This window comes from Cynocephalus volans, chromosome 1 (assembly GCF_027409185.1).
Source record: "Cynocephalus volans isolate mCynVol1 chromosome 1, mCynVol1.pri, whole genome shotgun sequence".
In the NCBI taxonomy this organism is placed as follows: domain Eukaryota; kingdom Metazoa; phylum Chordata; class Mammalia; order Dermoptera; family Cynocephalidae; genus Cynocephalus; species Cynocephalus volans.
The window spans coordinates 38908409-38914408 of NC_084460.1; positions in this window are offsets into that span (position 1 = coordinate 38908409).

A 6000-nucleotide genomic window follows, 5' to 3' on the forward strand; every position below is an offset into this window, starting at 1 on the left:
TGTGGCCCTTGTCTGTGCCCCAGCAAAAGATTTCTTGAGGCTGGGGAACCTGCTGGAACCCAGCCCACATTAGACAGGACAGTAAGGAGAGGGTCATGTGAGTGTGTGTGGCACGTGAGTGTGTAAATACACATGTGCACGGCCTTGTTGGAGGAGGTTTGCTCTAAAGGGGAGTCCGGGGCTACATACATGTGTGCTTATGTGTTAGGGGCGAAGGAGAGGGGGGCGCGCACAGCTTTGAGGAGATCTACTCTCTCAAGGCGCATGTGTCTGAATAAGTGTGTGTGTTTCAGGAGAATGTAGTGTGTATGTGAATGGCCTTGACCAAGGGGACTTGCTCAGTAAGGGGCATGTGTTTATGTGCACGTGTGTGTTTCATGTGCATGAGTGAGGGCATGTGTCAATGTGTGTGTGCACCTGGCCTTGGTGCACAGTGTGTGTGTATGCGTGAGATATGAGCATGTGCAGAATGTGCTGCAAGGAGATGTTTACATCAATGTGTGTGTAAGGGGTGTGCCTGGGAACGTGGTGGGGGTGGATGCCCAGGGAGAGCAGTGCACTCATCCCTGGCTTCTGCACTTACCAGGTAAAGGGGCCCATTGGAGAAGCAGGGCTGTATTTTCAGTCCAGTGTTGTGTGAGAGCTCCTGGCAGCTGTGCTGGTTATCCTGTGAGTCACAAAGCGAGGACTATGCCATCTGACTGTCCCCTGGATCAAAAAATGTGAGTTAAGACCAGAAGCAGCCTTGGAAGTCACATAGTTCTGTCCCTTGTGTTATAAATGATAAAAATCACAGAGGGGAAGCGACTTTCAAAGGCCACACAGTGAACTCGGGATAAAACGAGAACTTGGATTTGTATCTGGGACTGGGCCCCCCCCCAACCCACTGCCAGGTCATTGGGGAGGAGGCAGAGGGTTAACCACAGAGTAATTAATATCAGGCACCAGAGTATTATAAAATTTCATTCCCACTTTAATTAGGGGAACTTTTTTTTTTTTTTAAATAGAAGTCTTTGTTGTGTCAATTAGTTGATTGACTATCATTGGTTTCTGGATTAGGGAAACTTGATCTGCAGTGAATGAATTTGTTTATCAGGGAAAAGGAGCCAGGGGATGGAAAAAGAAATTCAATTAAGTGTCAGGCTGCTGAGTGACAGGCTGCATTTGATAGGACTTTTAGCTTAATTGCTTGTATTTCATTAAGAGATTTATTTATCGAGAGCATTCTTCATTTTAAAATCTCAGGCAGTGTCTGAGTGGCTTCGGGCTATTTTTCTGCATTGATTGCAGATGCTGAAGTGTGGACCTGAAGAATTACCTGGGACCTCAAAGACATTCTTGTCCAGGCAAAGATCCTCCTTTTTCCTGGCTCCTGGGGCTTACCGTCTCCTTATCCCTCCTGTCCCAAAGTTATATCCAAAGTTTGGTAAGTGTTGCATTTCTCTGAGGAGAAAAGCTGGTGTTTCCTTTTTAGATCTTCAAAGGGATTTGAGTCCCAAAGAAAGTAATGCCCAACTAGGCTGACCACTTTGTTTTGTTCTTGATGGTGGTTGTTCACTATAAAAATGAGTTTAGTTGCATGCACATTTGTAAAATTGTATGTGAAGGCAGGGCTAAAAACTAAATCCATATTACTCTGCATTAACAAAAATGACTTTCAAAATATGTATCATGGAGAATAAAATCATCCCTACAAGATTGAATTTGAGAAAAGATTGCTATCAAGGTTTTTCAAGAATGTCATATGAGCTCAAAAATGGATGTATTCTAAGTCAAACAGGTCCTTGCATACTAGAGGTAAATAAAAAAATACATAACGTGACTTATTCAAGTTATTCTTTTCTGAAGACTTCTTGATCCTCTTATTAGGAGAATTTCCCAATGCATAATCTATAATAATTATAGAGTGTGATCATCCTGTTTTATAAGTGAGAAAACTGAGGCTCAGAGAGGGCAAAGACACACAGCCAGCCACAGGCAGAACCAGGACTAGCACCTGTTTCTCCTGCTTCTTTCCAAGAATCTGGCTCTATGTGGGGCCTCTGGAGTTGCTGGGCCTGCAGCGACAGTTCAGCAGTGCGTACTTTTCCTTTTGGTCTATTAGGGCAGGAGAGCAAAATAGTTAGGACTGACATCACCACCTGGATTTAAATCCTGGTCTACTGCTTATGTGACCTTAGACAAGTGCCTCAACCCCACTAGCAAACTAGGGATGGTAAGAGTATCTGTCTCACTGGGTTGTAGGAAGGATTCCACAGGACAGACCATGCAATGTATGTAAGACTGTATCCAGCACATAGTAAATGCTCAATAAATATCAGTTGTAATTATTACTGTGCTTCCAAATAAGATTTCACTTTTTAAATTTTAACTTCTCAATATACATTGTAGTCGATTTTCACGGTCCTTTACCCATTCCTCCTCCCCCCCTCTCTCCCCTCCCTCTCTCCCCTCCCTCTCTCCCCTCCCCCCAATTGTATCTGTTCACTTGTCCTAAAAAGTTCAAGGAACTGTTGTGATTGTTATGTCTTCTTCCCCCCTCCCCACTCTATTTGTTTGTGTGTTTATTTATTTATTTAATTTTAGCTCCCACAAATAAGTGAAAACGTGGTATTTCTCTTTCTGTGCCTGACTTGTTTCACTTAATGTAATTTTCTTTAAGTCCATCCATGTTGTTGCAAATGGTAGTATTTCATTCTTTTTTATATCAGAGTAGTATTCCATTGTGTAGATATACCACAGTTTCCTTATCCACTCATCTGATGATGGACATTTGGGCTGGTTCCAACTCTTGGCTATTGTAAATAGAGCTGCAACAAACATTGGAGTACAGCTATCCCTTTGACATGATGATTTCCATTCCTCTGGGTATATTCCCAACAGTGGGATAGCTGGGTCATATGGTAGATCTATCTGCAATTGTTTGAAGAACCTCAATACCATTTTCCATAGAGGCTGCACTATTTTGCAGTCCCACCAAAGTGTATGAGAGTTCCTTTTTCTCCGCCACCTCTTCAGCACTTATCATTCTCAGTCTTTTGGATGTTAGCCATCCTGATTGGAGAGATGGTATCTCAAAGTGGTCTTGATTTGCATTTTCTGGATGCTGAGTGATGTTGAGCATTTTTTCATGTGTCTGTTGGCCATTTGTATATCTTCCTTTGAGAAATGCCTATTCAGCTCCTTTGCCCATTTTTTAATTGTGTTATTTGTTTTTCTTGCTGTGAAGTTGTTTGAGTTTCTTGTAAATTCTGGATAATAATCCTTTGTCAGATGTATATTTTGCAAATATTTTCTCCCACTCTGTTGGTTGTCTTTTCACTCTGTGGATTGTTTCTTTTCCTGTGCAGAAGCTTTTTAGTTTGATATAATCCCATTTGTTTATTTTTCCTTTAGTTGCCTGAGCTTTCGGGGTCCTATTCATGAAGTCTGTACCCCCTCCTACTTCCTGAAGTGTTTCCCCTGTTTTCTTTAAGGAGTTTTATTGTTTCTGGATGTATGCAAATATGACTTCATTTGAGAAAAAGGTTTCTAATTCTTAAAAATCATTAGGGAACATTGTCCTGCAGTAAGAAGCCCAATCCAGTTCTTAAGAAGAAATAATTTACTCCAGAAAATGGGTGGATTTGATCCCAGTCCATGATGAATGCTGGTGAACCCAGAGTCACCTCCTTGGGCTTTGCTCTTTCTGGCACTGCCTTGGTCCCTGAGTATTTTTATTTTCTTCTCTACAAGTAAACATTATTCATGGTTCTCCTTCACACCTCATCCCCTTTTCCCTCCTTCTCTCCCTTATTTCTCTCTACTTTCCTTCCTTCCATGTGCTTGGTGCGGGAGCTGGCTTTATAGTCTCATAAAGAGCTGATTGGGCACATCTCTTTCCAACTCTGCATTTGGCAATGTCATGTTGGTGGCTTGAAATTAGCCATGGTGGGAATATTTACACCATGGAAATTTGAGGACACTGCAGATAAAGGCTTATTGTTATTTGTTTGTTTTTTTGGATACCTGTTTTGCAGCACATCATTGCACTCGGCTGTCCCTCCGTCATGCATCCATCTCTCTGTACGTCCATCTATCCATCCAACATTTATCAAACACTTCTTGTGTGCCAGGCCCCATACAAAGTCTACTGGGAGGGCAGAATTGGCCACAGCCCGCTCCCTGCCCTTGAGGAATTGACAGTTTAGTGGAACAGACACCTTACATCTGTCTCGTATTCAAGGACTATCCTGGACGTCATCTCATTTGGTGATCATGGTCAGTATTGTTATCTCAGTGTTACAACTGAGGGGATCAAGGCTCAGAGAGGGTAAATGAGTTGCCTGAGGTCACACGGCGGGCTGTACACTCATTTGTTTACCCGCACGACAAGTCATGATATTCAGCTGACCGAGGTGCTCAAATCCAGTCAGAATGTCAAGGTGAAAACAGATTTCCAAACCTGTCTTTCAGAAATAAGCCTTCTTTAAAAAAAATAATAATAAAAAGAAAGAAAAGGAAAGCGTAGGGAAAGTTATTTCTCCATCTTGCTTAGATGGGGACCGTTTTGAATTTATTTTTTCAGATTGAACAATCGTTCCTCAAATGGATAGTGATAGGTGATCTAAAAAATAATCTTTAAAAACGTCGCCGAGTTGGGCATTTCCTCCGGGTGACATAACTCAGTGTGACAGAATGCATTTAAATTCACGGAAAGGAAACTGCGGCAAGGAGTGCAGTGTGGAAGTGTTTGTGCGGGCTGCCGGCTCCTTAACCCTCTCCTCTCCCCAGCCTCGCCCCTCGCTCCACTGCCTGTGGGCTGCAGGCACTTTCTCTTGGCTCACCGCCCCCCCGCCTCCCCCAGCCCCGAGCACAGAAAGCACTTCGTTTGTAGACCTGGGTCCCAGATGTGGGCAGCTGATAGGCCAGGGGGAGAGGGTGCAGATTTCCTGCAGGCCAAAGCAAAAGGTGCTGGGACCTCTTGGAAGGTGAGGCTCTCTTTCTCTCTGGATTCCTGACTGTTCCCCCACACGGCCACCATGGTAACAAGGAGTGGGCTTGCCCTGAGAAGGCCACCGTGAGGCCAGGTGGGGTTCTGGGACAAGGATCTGCTGTAACTCAGAGCACAGCATCCGTGGATCCTAAACCACGATTCCCCCCTGGTTTGGTGGATGGCCTCCCTCCACGAGGCAGACCCCAGGGCCATGCGAGGCATGCCGGTGAGAGTGTTGATGGGCAGCACAGCGCTCAAGACCCTGGAGTTTCTGTGTGTGATATTTAATTGTGTTTCCCAAGGCATGTTCTTCTGTCTGCACACTGATTTCTCTTTTCCTGCATCCTGTCTGTCATTCTGGCCCTGGAGAAAGATGAGGGTAGATACCACCTTAGGAAAGAAGAGGAGGATCTGATGGAGGGGGTGTCTTAGGACAGGTTTTCTAGATGGGGATCCTTGGGTGGTGACTTATTGCAGAGCACTCTAGGATAAGGGGAGTGAGGGAAGCCGGACAGGGGAGGGAAAGGACCTAAAGCCAGAGACCAGCTTCAGCCTGATCCACAGGGAGCTCTGGCACCTGAAGTGTACCAGATTAGTCCTCACGTGAGGCTGGGGGCTGTTGTTTGTACTCCCATGTCCATCAGTCACTGGTGGCCACTGTTGGAGGTGGCAGTGAGAGGAGAGTAACCCCCTAGGCAGATCTCCAGAGAAGGGGACAGTATTAGCCTTTAGTGACCAACACTCATGGGATCTGGGAGTTAGGGACACTAGTCTGGTAAAGGGGATGTGGGTTGGGAGCCAACAGCATCCCCTACAGGGACAGCCCTGACTGGACAGAAGGAGAAGGAAGAGGAGCGGTTCCCCGTCCTGCCCTGTAGACTGTGGGAGAGGAGGGAGGCGGAGAGAGGGGAGCAGGCAGGAGATGCCATGCAAGGGCAGGGCAGTGAGGGGTGAGGCTGGGGAGGGGAGAGGGTCACCCAGAGAGGGGAGATGGCCCAGACGGCAGGTTGGAGAGACCCTGAGGC